The 23,769-nt window shown below is 38.0% G+C and overlaps 1 protein-coding gene across 2 annotated transcripts in view; it reads left to right on the forward strand.

Annotated features, from left to right (window-relative positions):
* Positions 1–3,456: 3,456 nt before the first annotated feature.
* IFI35 (interferon induced protein 35) overlaps positions 3,457–23,769 on the forward strand; it is a 202,666-nt gene continuing 182,353 nt past the window's right edge. The window contains exon 1 of one of the 2 annotated variants that reach the window (XM_053699580.1): positions 3,457–3,557. The gene's annotated coding sequence lies outside the window, so the exon portion shown is untranslated. The remainder of the gene's footprint in view (positions 3,558–23,769) is intronic. The other variant, XM_053699583.1, reaches the window with a different exon arrangement.

Here is a 23,769-nt window from a genome sequence, read left to right on the forward strand (position 1 = left end):
ATAATTATTTTATAGGTAAGTATTTAGTTTTAAATAGGAATAATTTAGTTAATAATATTAATAATATTTAGATTTATTTCAATAATAATTAAGTTAGGGGGTGTTAGGGTTAGACTTAGGTTTAGTGGTTAATATATTTAAAATAGGTGGCGGCGGTGTAGGGGGATTAGATTAGGGGAATCATATTAGGGGTAATAAATTTAATATAGCTGGCGGTGGTGTAGGGGGCTCAGATTAGGGGTTAATATAGTTAAAATAGATGGCGGCGGTGTAAGGGGCTCAGATTAGGGGTTAATATAGTTAAAATAGGTGGCGACGGTGTAGGGGGCTCAGATTAGGTGTTAATGTAGTTATTATAGGTGACGGCGGTGTAGGGGGATCATATTAGGGGTTAATAGAGTTAATGTAGGTAGCGGCGGTGTAGGGGGATCATATTAGGGGTATATATATTTAAAATAGGTGGCGGCGGTGTAGGGGGCTCAGATTAGGGGGTAATACATATAATATAGGTGGCGGCGGGGTCCAGGAGCGGCAGTTTAGGGGTTAGTACATTTATTGTTAGGAGTGAGAGGGGGGATTGCGGATAGAGGGATATACATGTCGGGAGGATGTTTGGGAGGCAGCTTAGACAGTTACGGGAGATTTAAGACTTTAGTGAGTTTTTTAATGCGGTGGCAGTTTCTAAAGTGCCGTAAGTCACTGGCGACTCCAGAAATTTGTACTTACGCTTATTTCTGGACATCGCTAGTTTGTCCGACTTACGGCACTTTAGCAACTGCCGGCGCCGTATATGTGATAGCTCGCTGTGTGACCTGAAATTACGGGCGGCGCAGGTTTCCACGCTTGCGCCGAAACCTGCGCCGTATATTGGATTGCGCCCCAAGGCTCTATGACAAAAATGCTAAAAATGCTCTGGTCTTTTGGGGAAGTCTTAGTCTGAAATGCCCAGTCCTTAAGACAGAGCTTTCCAAACTTTTCATGTTGGTGACATACTTATTAGACCTACATCATTTCGCGACACAGTAATTTAGTTGTACTAGCAAAAAGGAGGTTAAACTAACTTGTTTTAAGAGATATGGACACATACATAAATGATATAATAATTAAATGTGTTTACAACAGTATGTGTGTGCAAGAATTAAAAAAAAGTTTAACAACACCAATAGCTACTTACTATTTTAATGGGATGTATGAGGTTGATGGGATGAACACAATTTCTGAATATTTGGTTGAATATTAGATAAAGACACTCGCATTTCATCATCAAGCATTTTTAAGCTTCCACTTCCTATCCATATATCAAGAGCAGGAGCAGCATTGCACTTCTGGGAGCTAGCTGCAAAAAAAAACCCACTGACTTCAGCTCAGCGTTTAAGCTGCCGCCCTCAGAGCTAGGTGAGTCCGATTGACTACTGCCCGCGCTGTAAACACACTGCTGTCTCACTCACTGACTACACATGCAGTCACGAGCCGATTAAGGAGACTACACGTGCAGTCAGGAGCCAATGTGCCGCCAATGGGAATAGTTTCAGTTCCCACTGAGCTGCACCAATAGGTTAAGATGATCTGTGTCCCCCTAGGTATCAATTACGTGTCAACCATGTGATATGCGTAGCAGGCAGGCGGAAAGTCAGAAATTAAAAAAAAAAATTTGTGCTGAAGCAGGGACACACCTACACACTGCTGCCGACACACAGTTTGGAAAGCACTGCGGTTGATAATGCATTGACATTGTTATGCTCTGCCTCACGCTGGCTTAATTTTACTTCATGGTTAAAAATTATACAATCTGCAGACTCTGGACTAAAGCTATAACTGAGTTTAAAGGGACACTGAACCCAATTTTTTTATTTCGTGATTCAGATAGAGCATGCAATTTTAAGCAACTTTCTAATAAATTTTTCTTCGTTCTCTTGCTATCTTTATTTGAAAAATAAGGCATCTAAGCTTTTTTTTGGTTCAGACCCCTGGACAGCACTTTTTTATTGATGGATGAATTTATCCACCAATCAGCAAGGACAACACAGGTTGTTCACCAAAAATGGGCCGGCATCTAAACTTACATTCTTGCATTTCAAATAAAGAGAATGACGAAAATTTGATAATAGGAGTAAATTAGAAAGTTTAAAATTCCATGCTCTATCTGAATCACGAAATAAAACATTTGGGTTCAGTGTCCCTTTAAACTCAGTTATAGCTTTAGTTCAGAGTCTGCTGATTGTATAATTTTTAACCAGGAAGTAAATGAAGCCAGCGTGATGCAAAGCATAACAATGTAAAATCTCATGCTCTATCTGAATCACGAAAGAAAAAAAATTGGGTTCAGTGTCCCTTTAAACATAAAATGAAAAGTATGCAGCAGCCTATTTTTACCCTGTCAGTAAGTGATACACAGTTACAATAACAGTTTCATTTCTTAAAGGGACAGTCAACACCAGAACTTTTGTTGTTTAAAAAGATAGATAATCCCTTTATTACCCATTCCCCAGTTTTTTGCAAAACCAACACTGTTATATTAATACACTTTTTACTTCTGTGACTAACTTGTATCTAAGCCTCTTCTGACCGCCCCTAATCCCATGACTTTTAGTTATTATCTATTGACTTGCATTTTAGCCAATTAGTGCAGTGTCTGCCACTAGCCACGAGCGTGATCGCAATGCTATCTATATGGCCTACATGAGCTTGCTCTCCCCTGCTGTGAAAAGTAAATAAAATAGAGGCGGCCTTCAAAGGCTTAGAAATTATCATATGTGCCTCCCTAGGTTTGCTTTCAACTAGAATACCAAGAGAACAAAGCAAAATTGTTGATAAAAGTAAATTGGAAAGTTGTTTAAAGGGTCAGAAAAACCTTAAAAATAATGTTATATAATTCTGCACATAGTGCAGAATTATATAACATTACATTAGCCAAACTTTTTAAATCATAATATTGCCTTTTTATTTTGAAAAAATATCGCTGTTTTACAGACCCGCTCTCTGTACTCTGCTGAGCGGGTCTGTTGTTTTTACTGAGCGCATCGGGCCAGCTGTATAGTCACAGCCCGGCCCGACCGCGCCATTAGACACAGTGCAGCTCGCTCCTGCTCTGTCTGACAGCGGGAGCGAGCTGCACTGTGTCTAATGGCGCGGTCGGGCCGGGCTGTGACTATACAGCTGGCCCGATGCGCTCAGTAAAAACAACAGAACCGCTCAGCAGAGTACAGAGAGCGGGTCTGTAAAACAGCGATATTTTTTCAAAATAAAAAGGCAATATTATGATTTAAAAAGTTTGGCTAATGTAATGTTATATAATTCTGCACTATGTGCAGAATTATATAACATTATTTTTAAGGTTGACTGTCCCTTTAAAATTACATGCACTATTTGAAAAGTGAAAGTTTTTTTTGGACTTGACTGTCCCTTTAAGAAATGAAAGTGAAAGTTACTGCAGCACTGTAGGAAGAAAATAGAAATATCTGCTGCACGTACAAGTTACAGGAAGGATCTACCTACACTATTAGGGCAATTTTGGACATTTTTCTGCCCCTGAACAAAGGTGTCCAAGATTTCTTGAGGTAAGTACCACATCTAGCTTCTGGTCACTAAATCCTGCAAATACTCACTACTTTTTCTCTACTTCCCTCTAACCTTTTCAAAACCTGCTGATACTCCTTCTGTCTAATTCTGTCCCCTTTATATAGTCCCCTATATTTCCCCTTTATATAGTCTGTACTTTATCTCTCTATATCCCCTTTATATAGTCTGTACTTTATCTCTCTATATCCCCTTTATAAAGTCTGTACTTTAGCTCTCTATATACCCTTTATATAGTCTGTACTTTATCTCTCTATATCCCATTTATATAGTCTGTACTTTATCTCTCTATATCCCCTTTATATAGTCTGTACTTTATCTCTCTATATCCCCTTTATATAGTCTGTACTTTATCTCTATATATCCCCTTTATATAATCTGTACTTTATCTCTCTATATCCCCTTTATATAGTCTGTACTTTATCTCTCTATGTATCCCCTTTATATAGTCTGTACTTTATCTCTCTATATACCCTTTATAAAGTCTGTACTTTATCTCTCTATATCCCCTTTATAAAGTCTGTACTTTATCTCTCTATATCCCCTTTATATAGTCTGTACTTTATCTCTCTATATCCCCTTTATATAGTCTGTACTTTATCTCTCTATATCCCCTTTATATAGTCTGTACTTTATCTCTCTATATCCCCTTTATATAGTCTGTACTTTATCTCTCTATATCCCCTTTATATAGTCTATACTTTATCTCTCTATATCCCCTTTATATAGTCTGTACTTTATCTCTCTATATCCCCTTTATATAGTCTGTACTTTATCTCTCTATATCCCCTTTATATAGTCTGTCCTTTATCTCTCTATATCCCCTTTATATAGTCTGTCCTTTATCTCTCTATATCCCCTTTATATAGTCTGTCCTTTATCTCTCTATATCCCCTTTGTATAGTCTGTACTTTATCTCTCTATATCCCCTTTATATAGTCTGTACTTTATCTCTCTATATCCCCTTTATATAGTCTGTACTTTATCTCTCTATATCCCCTTTATATAGTCTGTACTTTATCTCTCTATATCCCCTTTATATAGTCTGTCCTTTATCTCTCTATATCCCCTTTATATAGTCTGTCCTTTATCTCTCTATATCCCCTTTATATAGTCTGTACTTTATCTCTCTATATCCCATTTATATAGTCTGTACTTTATCTCTCTCTAAATCCCCTTTATATAGCCTGTCCTTTAGCTCTCTTTGTATCCCCTTTATATAGTCTGTCCTTTATCTCTCTATATCCCCTTTATATAGTCTGTACTTTATCTCTCTATATCCCCTTTATATAGTCTGTACTTTATCTCTCTATATCCCCTTTATATAGTCTGTACTTTATCTCTCTATATCCCCTTTATATAGTCTGTACTTTATCTCTCTATATCCCCTTTATATAGTCTGTACTTTATCTCTCTATATCCCCTTTATATAGTCTGTACTTTATCTCTCTATATCCCCTTTATATAGTCTGTACTTTATCTCTCTATATCCCATTTATATAGTCTGTACTTTATCTTTCTATATCCCCTTTATATAGTCTGTACTTTAGCTCTCTCTAAATCCCCTTTATATAGTCTGTCCTTTAGCTCTCTTTGTATCCCCTTTATATAGTCTGTCCTTTATCTCTCTATATCCCCTTTATATAGTCTGTACTTTATCTCTCTATATCCCATTTATATAGTCTGTCCTTTATCTCTCTATATACCCTTTATATAATCTGTCCTTTTTCTCTCTATATCCCCTTTATATAGTCTGTACTTTATCTCTCTATATCCCCTTTATATATAGTCTGTACTTTATCTCTCTATATCCCCTTTATATAGTCTGTACTTTATCTCTCTATATCCCCTTTATATAGTCTGTACTTTATCTCTCTATATCCCCTTTATATAGTCTGTACTTTATCTCTCTATATCCCATTTATATAGTCTGTCCTTTATCTCTCTATATACCCTTTATATAATCTGTACTTTATCTCTCTATATCCCCTTTATATAGTCTGTACTTTATCTCTCTATATCCCCTTTATATAGTCTGTACTTTATCTCTCTATATCCCCTTTATATAGTCTGTACTTTATCTCTCTATATCCCCTTTATATAGTCTGTACTTTATCTCTCTATATCCCCTTTATATAGTCTGTACTTTATCTCTCTATATCCCCTTTATATAGTCTGTACTTTATCTCTCTATATCCCATTTATATAGTCTGTACTTTATCTCTCTATATCCCCTTTATATAGTCTGTACTTTAGCTCTCTATATCCCCTTTATATAGTCTGTACTTTAGCTCTCTATATCCCCTTTATATAGTCTGTACTTTAGCTCTCTATATCCCCTTTATATAGTCTGTACTTTAGCTCTCTATATACCCTTTATATAGTCTGTACTTTAACTCTCTATGTATCCCCTTTATATAGTCTGTACTTTATCTCTCTATATCCCCTTTATATAGTCTGTACTTTATCTCTCTATATCCCCTTTATATAGTCTGTACTTTATCTCTCTATATCCCCTTTATAAAGTCTGTCCTTTAGCTCTCTATATTAAGGTGACCAGATTTTTAAAATGAAATCCAGGGACATTTTTTTTTTTTTATTGGCAAATGTTAAACTATTTTATTAGCATATGTTCTTTAAATTATATATGCATTGTATTTGGTATGGGTTTACGGAGTGATTGTATGATATATTTACATTATTTCTCACATTTTCTCACACACACACAAGCATACATATACACACATAGACAAGCATACACACACACACACACACACAAGCATACATATACACGCATACACACACACACACAAGCATACATATACACACACACATGCATATACACACATGCACATACACACACACAAGCATACATATACACACATAGACAAGCATACATATACACGCATACACACACACACACACAAGCATACATATACACACATGCATATACACACATGCACATACACACACACAAGCATACATATACACGCATACACACACACACACAAGCATACATATACACACATGCATATACACACATGCACATACACACACACAAGCATACATATACACACATAGACAAGCATACATATACACGCATACACACACACACACAAGCATACATATACACACATGCATATACACACATGCACATACACACACACAAGCATACATATATACACATAGACAAGCATACAAATACACGCATGCACATACACACACACAAGCATACATATATACACATAGACAAGCATACATATACACGCATGCACACACATATCACTGAATCACTGCACTAACCCTAGCTAAGTTTATAAGCTGTGTGAACAGCAATACTTTGGCGTAAAGGGAATCTGCTGAAAAGAAGACTTGGAGTAAAAAGGTGTGTCATTGTGAACCTAATTTGCATATCTTGCCCAGAATCCTTTGCTGCATTGGAAACAATCGGCTAGATTACGAGTTGTGCGTTAGGGTTAAAAGCAGCGTTGAGAGGTCCCAATGCTGCTTTTTAACGCCCGCAGGTATTACGAGTCTTGAAATGACAAGCTCACCGCTCACTTTTTTGGCCAGACTCGGAAATACAGCAAATTCACTTATGTCAATTGCGTATCCTATATTGGGGCTTGCATAGCGCCGGTATTACGAGTCTAACCAAAAGTGAGCGGTAAACCCTCTCCTGTCAAGACTGGTACCGCATTTTAAAGTCAGTAGTTAAGAGTTTTTACGCCGTAACATAAAACTCTTAACTAAAGTGCTAAAAAGTACACTAACACCCATAAACTACCTATTAACCCCTAAACTGAGACCCCCCCCACATCGCAAACACTAAAATAAATGTTTTAACCCCTAATCTGCTGAACCGGACATCGCCGCCACTATAATAAATATATTAACCCCTAAACTGCCGCACTCCCGCATCGCACACACTAGTTAAATATTATTAACCCCTAATCTGCCGGCCCTAACATCGCCGATACCTACCTACATTTATTAACCCCTAATCTGCCGACCCCCAACGTCGCCACCACTATATTAAATGTATAAACCCCTAAATCTAAGTCTAACCCTAAGTCTAACCCCCCTTAACTTAAATATAATTTAAATAAATCTAAATAAAATTACTATAATTAGCTAAATTATTCCTATTTAAAACTAAATACTTACAGATAAAATAAACCCTAAGCTAGCTACAATATAACTAATAGTTACATTGTAGCTATCTTAGGGTTTATTTTTATTTTACAGGCAAGTTTGTATTTATTTTAACTAGGTTCAATAGTTATTAAATAGTTATTAACTATTTAATAACTACCTAGTTAAAATAAAGACAAATTTACCTGTAAAATAAAACCTAACCTAAGTTACAATTACACCTAACACTACACTATAATTAAATTAATTACCTAAACTAAATACAATTAATTACAATTTAAAAAAAAAAAATCTAAAGTACGAAAAAAACAAACACTAAATTACAGAAAATAAAATAATTACAAGATTTGTAAACTAATTAAACCTACTCTAAACCCCCTAACAAAATAAAAAAGCCCCCCAAAATAAAAAAAAACCCTACCCTACACTAAATTACAAATAGCCCTTAAAAAGGGCCTTTTGCGGGGCATTGCCCCAAAGTAATCAGCACTTTTACCTGTAAAAAAAAAGTACAAATACCCCCCCAATATTAAAACCCACCACCAACACAACCAACCCTACTCTAAAACCCACCCAATCACCCCTTAAAAAAACCTAACACTAACCCCTTGAAGATCACCCTACCGTGAGACATCTTCACCCAACCGGGCAGAAGTGGTCCTCCAGACGGGCAGAAGTCTTCATCCAAGCCGGGCAGAAGTGGTCCTCCAGATGGGCAGAAGTCTTCATCCAGACGGCATCTTCTATCTTCATCCATCCGGCGCGGAGCGGGTTCATCTTCAAGACATCCGACGCGGAGCATCCTCTTCTTTCTTCGTGAAGACGTCTCACGGTAGGGTGATCTTCAAGGGGTTGTGTTAGTTTTTTTTTAAGGGGGGATTGGGTGGGTTTTAGAGTAGGGTTGGTTGTGTGGGTGGTTGGTTTTAATGTTTTTTTTTTACAAGTAAAAGAGCTGATTACTTTTGGGCAATGCCCCGCAAAAACATAATTTATGTAAGAACTTACCTGATAAATTCATTTCTTTCATATTAGCAAGAGTCCATGAGCTAGTGACGTATGGGATATACATTCCTACCAGGAGGGGCAAAGTTTCCCAAACCTCAAAATGCCTATAAATACACCCCTCACCACACCCACAAATCAGTTTAACGCATAGCCAAGAAGTGGGGTGATAAGAAAAAAGTGCGAAAGCATAAAAAAATAAGGAATTGGAATAATTGTGCTTTATACAAAAAAATCATAACCACCACAAAAAGGGTGGGCCTCATGGACTCTTGCTAATATGAAAGAAATGAATTTATCAGGTAAGTTCTTACATAAATTATGTTTTCTTTCATGTAATTAGCAAGAGTCCATGAGCTAGTGACGTATGGGATAATGAATACCCAAGATGTGGATCTTCCACGCAAGAGTCACTAGAGAGGGAGGGATAAAATAAAGACCGCCAATTCCGCTGAAAATAATCCACACCCAAAACAAAGTTTAAATCTTATAATGAAAAAAACTGAAATTATAAGCAGAAGAATCAAACTGAAACAGCTGCCTGAAGTACTTTTCTACCAAAAACTGCTTCAGAAGAAGAAAACACATCAAAATGGTAGAATTTAGTAAAAGTATGCAAAGAAGACCAAGTTGCTGCTTTGCAAATCTGATCAACCGAAGCTTCATTCCTAAACGCCCAGGAAGTAGAAACTGACCTAGTAGAATGAGCTGTAATCCTTTGAGGCGGAGTTTTACCCGACTCGACATAAGCATGATGAATCAAAGACTTTAACCAAGACGCCAAAGAAATGGCAGAGGCCTTCTGACCTTTCCTAGAACCGGAAAAGATAAAAAATAGACAAGAAGTCTTTCGGAAATTTTTAGTAGCTTCAACATAATATTTCAAAGCTCTAACTACATCCAAAGAATGCAACGATCTTTCCTTAGAATTCTTAGGATTAGGACACAATGAAGGAACCACAATTTCTCTACTAATGTTGTTAGAATTCACAACCTTAGGTAAAAATTTAAAAGAAGTTTGCAACACCGCCTTATCCTGATGAAAAATCAGAAAAGGAGACTCACAAGAAAGAGCAGATAATTCAGAAACTCTTCTAGCAGAAGAGATGGCCAAAAGAAACAAAACTTTCCAAGAAAGTAATTTAATGTCCAGGGAATGCATAGGTTCAAACGGAGGAGCTTGAAGAGCCCCCAGAACCAAATTCAAACTCCAAGGAGGAGAAATTGACTTAATAACAGGTTTTATACGGACCAAAGCTTGTACAAAACAATGAATATCAGGAAGACTAGCAATCTTTCTGTGGAAAAGAACAGAAAGAGCAGAGATTTGTCCTTTCAAGGACTTGCAGACAAACCTTTATCCAAACCATCCTGAAGAAACTGTAAAATTCTAGGAATTCTAAAAGAATGCCAAGAAAAATGATGAGAAAAACACCAAGAAATGTAAATCTTCCAGACTCGATAATATATCTTCCTAGATACAGATTTATGAGCCTGTAACATAGTATTAATCACAGAGTCAGAGAAACCTCTATGACTGAGAATCAAGCGTTCAATCTCCATACCTTCAAATTTAAGGATTTGAGATCCTGATGGAAAAAAGGACCTTGCGATAGAAGGTCTGGTCTTAATGGAAGAGTCCACGGTTGGCAAGTGGCCATCCGGACAAGATCCGCATACCAAAACCTGTGAGGCCATGCTGGAGCCACCAGCAGAACAAACGAGCACTCCTTTAGAATCTTGGAAATCACTCTTGGAAGAAGAACTAGAGGCGGAAAGATATAGGCAGGATGATACTTCCAAGGAAGTGACAATGCATCCACTGCCTCCGCCTGAGGATCCCGATCTGGACAGATACCTGGGAAGTTTCTTGTTTAGATGAGAAGCCATCAGATCTATTTCTGGAAGTCCCCACATTTGAACAATCTGAAGAAATACCTCTGGGTGAAGGGACCATTCGCCCGGATGTAACGTTTGGCGACTGAGATAATCCGCTTCCCAATTGTCTATACCTGGGATATGAACCGCAGAAATTAGACAGGAGCTGGATTCCGCCCATAGCAGTATTCAAGATACTTCTTTCATAGCCAGAGGACTGTGAGTCCCTCCTTGATGATTGACATATGCCACGGTTGTGACATTGTCCGTCTGAAAACAAATGAACGACTCTTTCTTTAGAAGAGGCCATGACTGAAGAGCTCTGAAAATTGCACGGAGTTCCAAAATGTTGATTGGTAATCTCACCTCCTGAGATTCCCAAACCCCTTGTGCTGTCAGAGACCCCCAAACAGCTCCCCAACCTGTCAGACTTGCATCTGTTCAAATCACAGTCCAGGTCGGAAGAACAAAAGAAGCCCCCTGAACTAAACGATGGTGGTCTGTCCACCACGTCAGAGAGTGTCGTACAATCGGTTTTAAAGATATTAATTGAGATATCTTTGTATAATCCCAGCACCACTGGTTCAGCATACAGAGCTGAAGAGGTCGCATGTGAAAACGAGCAAAGGGGATCGCGTCCGATGCAGCAGTCATAAGACCTAGAATTTCCATGCATAAGGCTACCGAAGGGAATGATTGAGACTGAAGGTTTCGACAAGCTGAAACCAATTTTAGACGTCTCTAGTCTGTCAGAGACAGAGTCATGGACACTGAATCTATCTGGAAACCTAAAAAGGTTACCCTTGTCTGAGGAATCAATGAACTTTTTGGTAAATTGATCCTCCAACCATGTTCTCGAAGAAACAATACAAGTCGATTCGTATGAGATTCTGCTAAATGTGAAGACTGAGCAAGTACCAAGATATCGTCCAAATAAGGAAATACCACAATACCCTGTTCTCTGATTACAGATAGCAGGGCACCGAGAACCTTTGTAAAAATCCTTGGAGCTGTTGCTAGGCCAAACGGCAGAGCCACAAACTGATAATGCTTGTCTAGGAAAGAGAATCTCAGAAACTGATAGTGATCTGGATGAATCGGAATATGCAGATATGCATCCTGTAAATCTATTGTGGACATATAATGCCCTTGCTGAACAAAAGGCAGAATAGTCCTTATAGTTACCATTTTGAATGTTGGTATCCTTACATAATGATTCAATATTTTTAAATCCAGAACTGGTCTGAAGGAATTCTCCTTCTTTGGTACAATGAAGAGATTTGAGTAAAACCCCAGCCCCTGTTCCAGAACTGGAACTGGCATAATTACTCCAGCCAACTCTAGATCTGAAACACATTTCAGAAATGCTTGAGCCTTCACTGGATTTACTGGGACACGGGAAAGAAAAATCTTCTTGCAGGAGGCCTTATCTTGAAGCCTATTCTGTACCCTTGTGAAACAATGTTCTGAATCCAAAGAATTTGAATCGAATTGATCCAAATTTCTTTGAAAAATCGTAATCTGCCCCCTACCAGCTGGGCTGGAATGAGGGCCGCACCTTCATGTTGACTTGGGAGCTGGCTTTGGCTTTCTAAAAGGCTTGGATTTATTCCAGACTGGAAATGGTTTCCAAACTGATACCGCTCCTGTAGGGGAAGGATCAGGCTTTTGTTCCTTATTGTGACGAAAGGAACGAAAACGATTAGTAGACCTAAATTTACCTTTAGATTTTTTATCCTGTGGTAAAAAAGTTCCTTTCCCCCCAGTAACAGTTGAAATAATAGAATCCAACTGTGAACCAAATAATTTATTACCCTGGAAAGAAAGGGAAAGCAAAGTTGACTTGGAAGACATATCAGCATTCCAAGTTTTAAGCCATAAAGCTCTTCTAGCTAAAATAGCTAGAGACATATACCTGACATCAACCCTAATGATATCAAAGATGGCATCACAAATAAAATTATTAGCATGTTGAAGAAGATTAACAATGCTATGAGAATTATGATCTGTTACTTGTTGCGCTAAAGCTTCCAACCAAAAAGTTGAGGCTGCAGCAACATCCGCTAAAGATATAGCAGGTCTAAGAAGATTACCTGAACATAAGTAAGCTTTTCTTAGAAAGGATTCAATTTTCCTATCTAAAGGATCCTTAAAGGAAGTACTATCTGCCATAGGAATAGTAGTACGTTTAGCAAGAGTAGAGATAGCCCCATCAACCTTAGGGATTTTGTCCCAAAACTCTAATCTGTCAGATGGCACAGGATATAATTGCTTAAAACGTTTAGAAGGAGTAAATGAATTACCCAAATTATTCCATTCCCTGGAAATTACTTCAGAAATAGCATCAGGGACAGGAAAACTTCTGGAATAACTACAGGAGATTTAAAAACCTTATTTAAACGTTTAGATTTAGTATCAAGAGGACCAGAATCCTCTATTTCTAATGCAATTAAGACTTCTTTAAGTAAAGAACGAATAAATTCCATTTTGAATAAATATGAAGATTTATCAGCATCAACCTCTGAAACAGAATCCTCTGAACCAGAGGAATCATTATCAGAATCAGAATGATGATGTTCATTTAAAAATTGATCTGAAAAATGAGAAGTTTTAAAAGACCTTTTACGTTTACTAGAAGGAGGAATAACAGACATAGCCTTCTTAATGGATTTAGAAACAAAATCTCTTATGTTAACAGGAACACTCTGAATATTAGATGTTGATGGAACAGCAACAGGTAATGTAACATTACTAAAGGAAATATTATCTGCATTAACAAGTTTGTCATGACATTCATTACAAACAACAGCTGGAGGAACAGATACCACAAGTTTACAGCAAATACACTTAACTTTGGTAGATCCAGCATCAGGCAGCGATTTCCCAGAAGTATCTTCTGATTCAGGGTCAATCTGGGACATCTTGCAATATGTAATAGAAAAAACAACATATAAAGCAAAATTGATCAAATTCCTTAAATGACAGTTTCAGAAATGGGAAAAAATGCCAGTGAACAAGCTTCTAGCAACCAGAAGCAAATAAACAATGAGACTTAAATAATGTGGAGACAATAATGACGCCCATATTTTTTTGCGCCAAAAAAGACGCCCACATTATTTGGCGTCTAAATGCTTTTAGCGCCAAAAATGACGCCACATCCGGTAACGCCGACACTTTTGGCGCAAAAACGTAAAAAATGACGCAACTTCCGGTGACAAGTATGACGCCGGAAATAACAAAGAAAAATTTTTTGCGCCAAAAAAGTCCGCGCCAAGAATGACGCAATAAAATGAAGCATTTTCAGCCCCCGCGAGCCTAACAGCCCACAGGGAAAAAAGTCAAATTTTAAGGTAAGAAAAAAATTGATTATTCAAATGCATTATCCCAAATAATGAAACTGACTGTCTGAAATAAGGAATATTGAACATCCTGAATCAAGGCAAATAAATGTTTAAACACAAATATTTAGAACTTTATATAAAAGTGCCCAAACATAGCTTAGAGTGTCACAAAAATAAGACTTGCTTACCCCAGGACACTCATCTACATGTAGTAGAAAGCCAAACCAGTACTGAAACGAGAATCAGTAGAGGTAATGGTATATATAAGAGTATATCTGTCACAATGCTCAGTCTTGTATCTAAAAAAATACAGACAATAGCAAATGAATTACTGGACCACAACTGCTGAGTCAGATAGATACTTATAATAGTTTGTAGCAAAAAGATACAGGGAACCACACTTGTAAGTGTAGAAGCAATAGTGGTTACCTTGTATCACCAGGCTGTAATTGTTATAGGGATTTCATAAGTACATTAACCCTATTGCTGCCACCTGTGCTAATTAGCACTAACATTTGCAGCAGGGAGAAAAGTACTGTAGTTTTCCCAAGGAATGCAAGATAATAAAAAGGGAACAGTATGTGCACAAACATATAAAAATAGCAAAAAAATATGACCCCTTGAGATAGGGAGAGAACCCGGGTGCAAAACATAAAATGGAATGAAAAACAAAAGTCAATTCGAGAATGAGGGAAAGCCAGCTCAAATGATATGTGGTTAACCTGAGCAGTAGTTAATCAGAAATATCCGGCAACAAAATAACATTGAGGCAAGTGTGAAATATAGAAATAACTATGTGGACATAACTTGGACAAGTCTGCACACTTACTGAATCTGGAGTGGTAGAGAGTACGCAGGCTGTAAGCGGGAGATCCGGAGACAGTGAGCAGCAGGCGTGTGACGTCACCGCAAGGAGAGCCGTTAGCGTAGAACTTGAGAGGGGAGCTGGATTGGAAGACCGGAGATCCGAGTTGTAGGTAGGACAGCGGTAAATCCGGAAAGAGACTGTCACAGAATGAAATTTGTAGCAGGGTTGAGGATTACTACGGTTCTAGTGTGAACAGCGTTCACAATGAAAGAGCAGCAACAAAGTGACTTGAGTGTGAACAGCGTTCACAGGTGATTCTGCAGCAGCAGGGAGACTTAGGTGTGAACAGCGTTCACAGGATAGGCTCAGGATAAGAATGAGGAATTCACTTCAATACTAAGCAATGAGGGAAGGGCCAACGTGGTGTTTATATAGGGTGGAGTAATTGATGTATTGGAATCCTTAAAGGGACGGTCTGATGATGGTATTAACCAATCTCTAAGAGTAGTCCTGACAGGATCCCCCCTTCAAGGAGCGACACCGGAGCTCAAGGTGCTGGACGTTCAGGGTTCCTCTGATGGAAACGAGAGATCAACCTGGGAGCTGAAATGTTAGTCGCTGGTTCCCAGGAATCATCATCCTGAGGATAGCCCTTCCAACTAACTAGGTACTGCAGAGTGCCATGACTGAGCCGTGAATCCAGTATAGCTCGAACTTCGTATTCCAGGTTCGGATCAATTTGAACAGGAGGAACGTAGGAATGTTTGGAAGATCCCCTCAGAGCACGGTATGGCTTAAGCAGGGACACATGAAAGGTTGGGTGGATTTTCAAAGTATCAGGTAGAGTGAGACGAACTGCATTGACATTGATTATGTGTTCTATTGGATAAGGTCCAACATAGAGTGGTGATAGTTTCTTGGAGGGACAATTCATTCTGAGATTCTTGGTGGAGAGCCAGACCAAATCTCCAACCTTATATTGTGGTGGTGGTGTTCTATGCCTATCATAGTATTTCTTGTACATGGTTTTAGCGTTCTGTATGGAGGTCTCAATACACTTGAAGTTCGAAGAGATGATGTTTGAGATCTCAGAAATGGTGGGAGAGGTAGAATCCTGGGTTGGATGTAAGTGAAAAGTAGGATGGAAGCCATAGTTAGAGTAAAATGGTGTCTGATTAGTAGCTGAGTGCAATGTATTGTTATAGCAGAACTCAGCATATGGGAGATATTCTGCCCAGAGATGTTGTTGTGTAGAGCAGAAGGACCTCAGGAATTGTTCTAGCCATTGATTACAACGTTCCGTTTGTCCATTTGACTGTGGGTGGTATGCACTGGTCAGTCTTCTATCAATGTGGAATAATCTACAGAATTCCTTCCATAATTTGCTGGAGAATTGAGTTCCACGGTCGCTTAGTATAGTTTGAGGTAAACCATGAAGTTTGATAACGTGACTGATGAGGAGCTGAACAGTCTCGAGAGAAGTTGGCAACTTGCTGAATGGGATGAAATGACACATTTTAGTGAATAGGTCTACCACAACAAGGAAAGTGTTGTTTCTTGCGGATAGTGGTAAATCGACTATGAAATCTAAGGCAATTTCAGTCCAGGGTCTTTTGGGAGTTGGTAGTGGGAGTAAAAGACCATAGGGAGGTTGTTTCTTCCTCTTGGAAGTGGTACAAGTAGGACATGTTAAGACATATTGTGTAATATCACTACTCATCTTTGGCCACCAATAGTTCCTCTTGGCTAATTCTTGAGTTTTAGCAATTCCAGGGTGTCCAGCAAGAGGGGAGTCGTGTACTGCTTCAAGTAGAGATCTTCTGAGAGATGGTGGAATATAGAGACGGTTGTGGAAACAGTATCAACCCTCTGAATTACGTTGCAAGAGGGGAAGTGGTTTAGTCTGATCAGTTTGCTGTTCCTTCATGAGAAGAGGTAAAGTATCAAAAGTGAAACAAAGAAAGTTCTGAGAAGGAATAACAGTTTGTTGAAGATGAGAAGTAATCGGTTCTTCAGGCATTCGTGAGAGAGCATCTGCCTTCTGGTTTTTTGAGGATGGGCGGTAGTTAATGAGGAAGTTAAACCGTGAGAAAAAGAGGTTCCACCTAACTTGTCTGGCGGACAAGGTTCTTGTAGTTTTCAGGTATTGGAGATTACGGTGGTCAGTGTAGATCAGAGTTGGTAATTCAGTGCCTTCTAATAAATTACGCCAATGTTCGAGAGAAAGTTTTATGGCGAGGAGTTCCTTCTCCCCTATGGGGTAGTTTTGTTCAGCAGTGTTTAGGGTTCGTGAATAGAAGGCTACGGGGTGTAAAGGTTTCGTTATGGCGACTCTTTGTGATAAAACTGCTCCTATCGTATAATTAGAGGCGTCGACCTCTAAAATATATTGGAGTTTAGGGTCTGGGAAATGCAGAATAGGTGCACTAGTGAATTTCTGTTTGAAGAAATCAAAAGCTTCCTGTGACTCAGCTGTCCATTTAAAAGGTATATTGGCTTTAGTGAGTCTGGTTAAAGGTATTGCTAACTTAGAAAAATTTCTTATAAATTTACGATAGAAGTTAGCAAACCCCATGAAACACTGTACCTGACGTTTAGACTTTGGTGTAGGCCAATTTAATATTGCCGTTATTTTATTATCCTCCATACGAATACCAGAAGGGGAAATTTCATATCCCAGGAACGAAATAGATTGTGAATTGAAAATGCATTTCTCAGCCTTGGCATACAAGTAGTTACTTCTTAGCCTGGATAAAACTTGTCTAACATGATATACATGCTGTTCATAGGTCTTGGAATATATAAGGATATCATCCAAGTAAATAACGATAAATACGTCTAGGACGTCTCTAAACAGGTCGTTTATCAGATGCTGGAAGGTAGCAGGGGCATTACACAACCCGAATGGCATGACGACGTATTCAAAGAGGCCGTACCGAGTACGAAACGCCGTCAGCCATTCATCGCCAGATCTTATACGGACCAGATTGTATGCTCCCCTTAGATCTAACTTCGTGAAGAATCTAGCCCCTTCGAGTCTCTCAATGAGCTCTGGGATAAGAGGTAGGGGGTAACGATTCTTCACTGTGATCTTGTTTAATTGACGATAGTCAATTATGGGTCTAAGAGTCCCATCTTTATTTTTAACAAAAAATATGCCTGCTCCAGCTGGAGAGGTGGAAGGTCGGATAAAGCCTTTTTTCAAATTCTCATCCAGATAAGTTTTGAGGTGTTCTAATTCTGAATTTGATAGTGGAAATATGTGTCCAAAGGGAATCTCTGAACCTGGATAGATCTCTATGGGACAATCGTACTTCCTATGAGGAGGAAGACTTTCAGCCTCCTTTTTACTAAAGACATCTGTAAAATCTCTATAAACCTCAGGTATGTCACTATGATCAGGCACTGCAGAAGTTTGAAGAATGCTATTTGGGAGACAGGTTTTTACACAATAAGGAGAATTATATGTAAGTGTTGATGTATTCCAATCAATCTGTGGGTTATGTGTATGTAACCATTGAATGCCTAAAACTATAGGTGAAACAGGAGAACAAATAACGTCAAATGATAAGTATTCCTTATGGTGGTCAGAACATGTTACCAGTAGAGGGATAGTATGGTAATCTACGGGCCCAGTGGTTATGGTTTTCCCATCTATACCTCTTAAAAAGACAGGAGAGCTTTTTTTCATTAGTGGTATTTTATTGGTAGTGCAGAAATCTTTATCAATATAGGAAGCTGTGGCTCCGGAGTCAATTATCGCGGAGGCGGCTAGACGCAACTGATCCCACTGCAAAAGAAGGTGCAATCTTAGATAAGAGGACGAACTGTGCTGGGTGTTACAACAGAAGGAATGAGAAAGGTTCTTACCCTTATTTTGTCTTAAGAGGGAAGGACATTCCTTGACTGTATGGTCCTCAGATGCGCAGTATAAACATAAATTATTAGTACGTCTTCTAAGTTTTTCTTGGGGCGATAAAGGTCCTTTTACGAATCCAATATCCATAGGTTCAGTAGAACTTTTGCTGGATGATTGAACATGTGTACTTGTACCAAGCTTTTTTGAGATAGGGTCATGACTGGACCTTTCCTGGTGTCTCTCCCTAAGACGCCTATCTATAGCTATGCTGAGTGTCATTAACTCTTCTAGAGTATTAGGGAGCTCTGATCTTGATAGCTCATCCTTAATACCATCTGAGAGCCCTAATCTGAATTGATTCCTGAGCGAAAGGTTGTTCCACTGGGAATCCTTTGCCCACTTCTTAAATTCTGTGATATAGTCCTCTACCACTCTCTTTTTTTGCTTAAGAGCCCGCATAGCATTTTCAGCGGTAAGCTGCTTGTAAGGATCTTCATATAGTTGACCCATTGCTGTGAAAAAATTCTCTAGAGAATTCAATATCTCTTCATTACTCTCAAAATAGGTATTAGCCCAGGTACGTGGCTCTCCTCTAAGATATGATATAGTAGTGAGTACTCTAACCCTGTCATTAGGGTAGGTTTGTGGCTTGAGGGCGAACATTAACAGACAGGCATTTTTAAACTCCCTATAGAGGGTCCTGTCACCATAGAACTTTTCTGGGCGGCTAACCTGGGGTTCTGTAAGAGGGATTCTTTTATCCACTACGTCCCTGATATAGGCTTTAAGTGAATCATTTTCTGCTTTAAGGGTATTTAACCCAGTAGTTAAAAGGTCAACCCTTTGAATTAATGCTTGCATCTGGACATTGATCTCAGCTGGGTCCATAATTGGAAAGGCTTAGTATTCTGTCACAATGCTCAGTCTTGTATCTAAAAAAATACAGACAATAGCAAATGAATTACTGGACCGCAACTGCTGAGTCAGATAGATACTTATAATAGTTTGTAGCAAAAAGATACAGGGAACCACACTTGTAAGTGTAGAAGCAATAGTGGTTACCTTGTATCACCAGGCTGTAATTGTTATAGGGATTTCACAAGTACATTAACCCTATTGCTGCCACCTGTGCTAATTAGCACTAACATTTGCAGCAGGGAGAAAAGTACTGTAGTTTTCCCAAGGAATGCAAGATAATAAAAAGGGAACAGTATGTGCACAAACATATAAAAATAGCAAAAAAATATGACCCCTTGAGATAGGGAGAGAACCCGGGTGCAAAACATAAAATGGAATGAAAAACAAAAGTCAATTCGAGAATGAGGGAAAGCCAGCTCAAATGATATGTGGTTAACCTGAGCAGTAGTTAATCAGAAATATCCGGCAACAAAATAACATTGAGGCAAGTGTGAAATATAGAAATAACTATGTGGACATAACTTGGACAAGTCTGCACACTTACTGAATCTGGAGTGGTAGAGAGTACACAGGCTGTAAGCGGGAGATCCGGAGACAGTGAGCAGCAGGCGTGTGACGTCACCGCAAGGAGAGCCGTTAGCGTAGAACTTGAGAGGGGAGCTGGATTGGAAGACCGGAGATCCGAGTTGTAGGTAGGACAGCGGTAAATCCGGAAAGAGACTGTCACAGAATGAAATTTGTAGCAGGGTTGAGGATTACTACGGTTCTAGTGTGAACAGCGTTCACAATGAAAGAGCAGCAACAAAGTGACTTGAGTGTGAACAGCGTTCACAGGTGATTCTGCAGCAGCAGGGAGACTTAGGTGTGAACAGCGTTCACAGGATAGGCTCAGGATAAGAATGAGGAATTCACTTCAATACTAAGCAATGAGGGAAGGGCCAATGTGGTGTTTATATAGGGTGGAGTAATTGATGTATTGGAATCCTTAAAGGGACGGTCTGATGATGGTATTAACCAATCTCTAAGAGTAGTCCTGACAATATCGTCGATCTGAAAAGGGAGGTAAGAGATGAATCTCTACGACCGATAACAGAGAACCTATGAAATAGACCCCGTAGAAGGAGATCATTGAATTCAAATAGGCAATACTCTCTTCACATCCCTCTGACATTCACTGCACGCTGAGAGGAAAACCGGGCTCCAACCTGCTGCGGAGCGCATATCAACGTAGAATCTAGCACAAACTTACTTCACCACCTCCACAGGAGGCAAAGTTTGTAAAACTGATTTGTGGGTGAGGTGAGGGGTGTATTTATAGGCATTTTGAGGTTTGGGAAACATTGCCCCTCCTGGTAGGAATGTATATCCCATACGTCACTAGCTCATGGACTCTTGCTAATTACATGAAAGAAAGGCCCTTTGTAATTTAGTGTAGGGTAGGGCTTTTTTATTTTGGGGGGCATTTTTATTTTGTTAGGGGGATTAGAGTAGGTGTAATTAGTTTAAAAATCTTGTAATTATTTTATTATTTTCTGTAATTTAGTGGGGGGTTTCCGTACTTTAGATAATTTTTTTTAATTGTAATTAATTGTATTTAGTTTAGTTAATTCATTTAATTATAGTGTAGTGTTAGGTGTAATTGTAACTTAGGTTAGGTTTTATTTTACAGGTAGATTTGTCTTTATCTTTTAACTAGGAAGTTATTAAATAGTTAATAACTATTTAATAACTATTGTACCTAGTTAAAATAAATAAAAAGTTGCCTGTAAAATAAAAATAAACCCTAAGCTAGCTAAATGGAACTATTAGTTATATTCTAGCTAGCTTAGGGTTTATTTTATAGGTAAGTATTTAGTTTTAAATAGGAATTATTTAGTTAATTGTAGTAATTTTATTTAGATGTATTTAAATTAAATTTAAGTTGGGGGGGTTAGGGTTAGACTTAGATTTAGGGGTTAATAACTTTATTATAGTGGTGGCAACGTTGTGGGTGGCAGATTATGGGTTAATAAATGTAGTTAGGTTGCGGCAACATTGGGGGCGGCAGATTAGGGGTTAATAAATATAATGTAGGGTTTGGCAATGTTGGGGGCAGCAGATTAGGGGTTCATAAGTATAATGTAGGTGGCGGCGGTGGTGTCCGGAGCGGTAGATTAGGGGTTAATAATATAATGCAGGTGTCGGCAATGTCGGGGGCGGCAGATTAGGGGTTAATAAGTGTAAGATTAGGGGTGTTTAGACTCGGGGTTCATGTTAGGGTGTTAGGTGTAGACATAAAATGTGTTTCCCCATAGGAATCAATGGGGCTGCGTTAGAAGCTGAACGCTGCTTTTTTGCAGGTGTTAGATTTTTTTTTCAGCCGGCTCTCCCCCATTGATTCTAGTCTGTACTGTATCTCTCTATATCCCATTTATATAGTCTATACTTTAGCTCTCTATATACCCTTTATATAGTCTGTACTTTATCTCTCTATATCCCCTTTATATAGTCTGTACTTTATCTCTCTATATCCCCTTTATATAGTCTGTACTTTATCTCTCTATATACCCTTTATATAGTCTGTACTTTATCTCTCTATATCCCCTTTATATAGTCTGTACTTTATCTCTCTATATCCCCTTTATATAGTCTGTACTTTATCTCTCTATATCCCCTTTATATAGTCTGTCCTTTATCTCTCTATATCCCCTTTATATAGTCTGTCCTTTAACTCTCTATGTATCCCCTTTATATAGTCTGTACTTTATCTCTCTATATCCCCTTTATATAGTCTGTAATTTATCTCTCTATATCCCCTTTATATAGTCTGTCCTTTATCTCTCTATATCCCCTTTATATAGTCTGTCCTTTAACTCTCTATGTATCCCCTTTATATAGCCTGTACTTTATCTCTCTATATCCCCTTTATATAGTCTGTACTTTATCTCTCTATATCCCATTTATATAGTCTGTCCTTTATCTCTCTATATCCCATTTATATAGTCTGTACTTTATCTCTCTATATCTCCTTTATATAGTCTGTACTTTATCTCTCTATATCCCATTTATATAGTCTGTCCTTTATCTCTCTATATCCCATTTATATAGTCTGTACTTTATCTCTCTATATCTCCTTTATATAGTCTGTACTTTATCTCTCTATATCCCATTTATATAGTCTGTACTTTAGCTCTCTATATACCCTTTATATAGTCTATACTTTAGCTCTCTATATACCCTTTATATAGTCTGTACTTTATCTCTCTATATCCCCTTTATATAGTCTGTACTTTATCTCTCTATATACCCTTTATATAGTCTGTACTTTATCTCTCTATATACCCTTTATATAGTCTGTACTTAATCTCTCTATATCCCATTTATATAGTCTGTACTTTATCTCTCTATATCCCATTTATATAGTCTGTACTTTAGCTCTCTATATCCCATTATATAGTCTGTACTTTATCTCTCTATATCCCATTTATATAGTCTGTACTTTATCTCTCTATATCCCATTTATATAGTCTGTACTTTATCTCTCTATATCCCCTTTATATAGTCTGTACTTTATCTCTCTATATCCCCTTTATATAGTCTGCACTTTATCTCTCTATATCCCCTTTATATAGTCTGTACTTTAGCTCTCTATATCCCATTTATATAGTCTGTACTTTATCTCTCTATATACCCTTTATATAGTCTGTACTTTATCTCTCTATATCCCCTTTATATAATCTGTACTTTATCTCTCTATATCCCATTTATATAGTCTGTACTTTATCTCTCTATATCCCATTTATATAGTCTGTACTTTATCTCTCTATATCCCCTTTATATAGTCTGTACTTTATCTCTCTATATCCCCTTTATATAGTCTGTACTTTATCTCTCTATATCCCCTTTATATAGTCTGTACTTTATCTCTCTATATCCCATTTATATAGTCTGTACTTTATCTCTCTATATCCCCTTTATATAGTCTGTACTTTATCTCTCTATATCTCCTTTATATAGTCTGTACTCTATATCCCCTTTATATAGTCTATACTTTATCTCTCTATATCCCATTTATATAGTCTGTACTTTAGCTCTCTATATCCCATTTATATAGTCTGTACTTTATCTCTCTATATACCCTTTATATAGTCTGTACTTTAGCTCTCTATATCCCCTTTATATAGTCTGTACTTTATCTCTCTATATCCCATTTATATAGTCTGTACTTTATCTCTCTATATCCCCTTTATATA

The sequence above is a fragment of the Bombina bombina genome, chromosome 1, assembly GCF_027579735.1.
Source record: "Bombina bombina isolate aBomBom1 chromosome 1, aBomBom1.pri, whole genome shotgun sequence".
NCBI classification, from domain to species: Eukaryota; Metazoa; Chordata; class Amphibia; order Anura; family Bombinatoridae; genus Bombina; species Bombina bombina.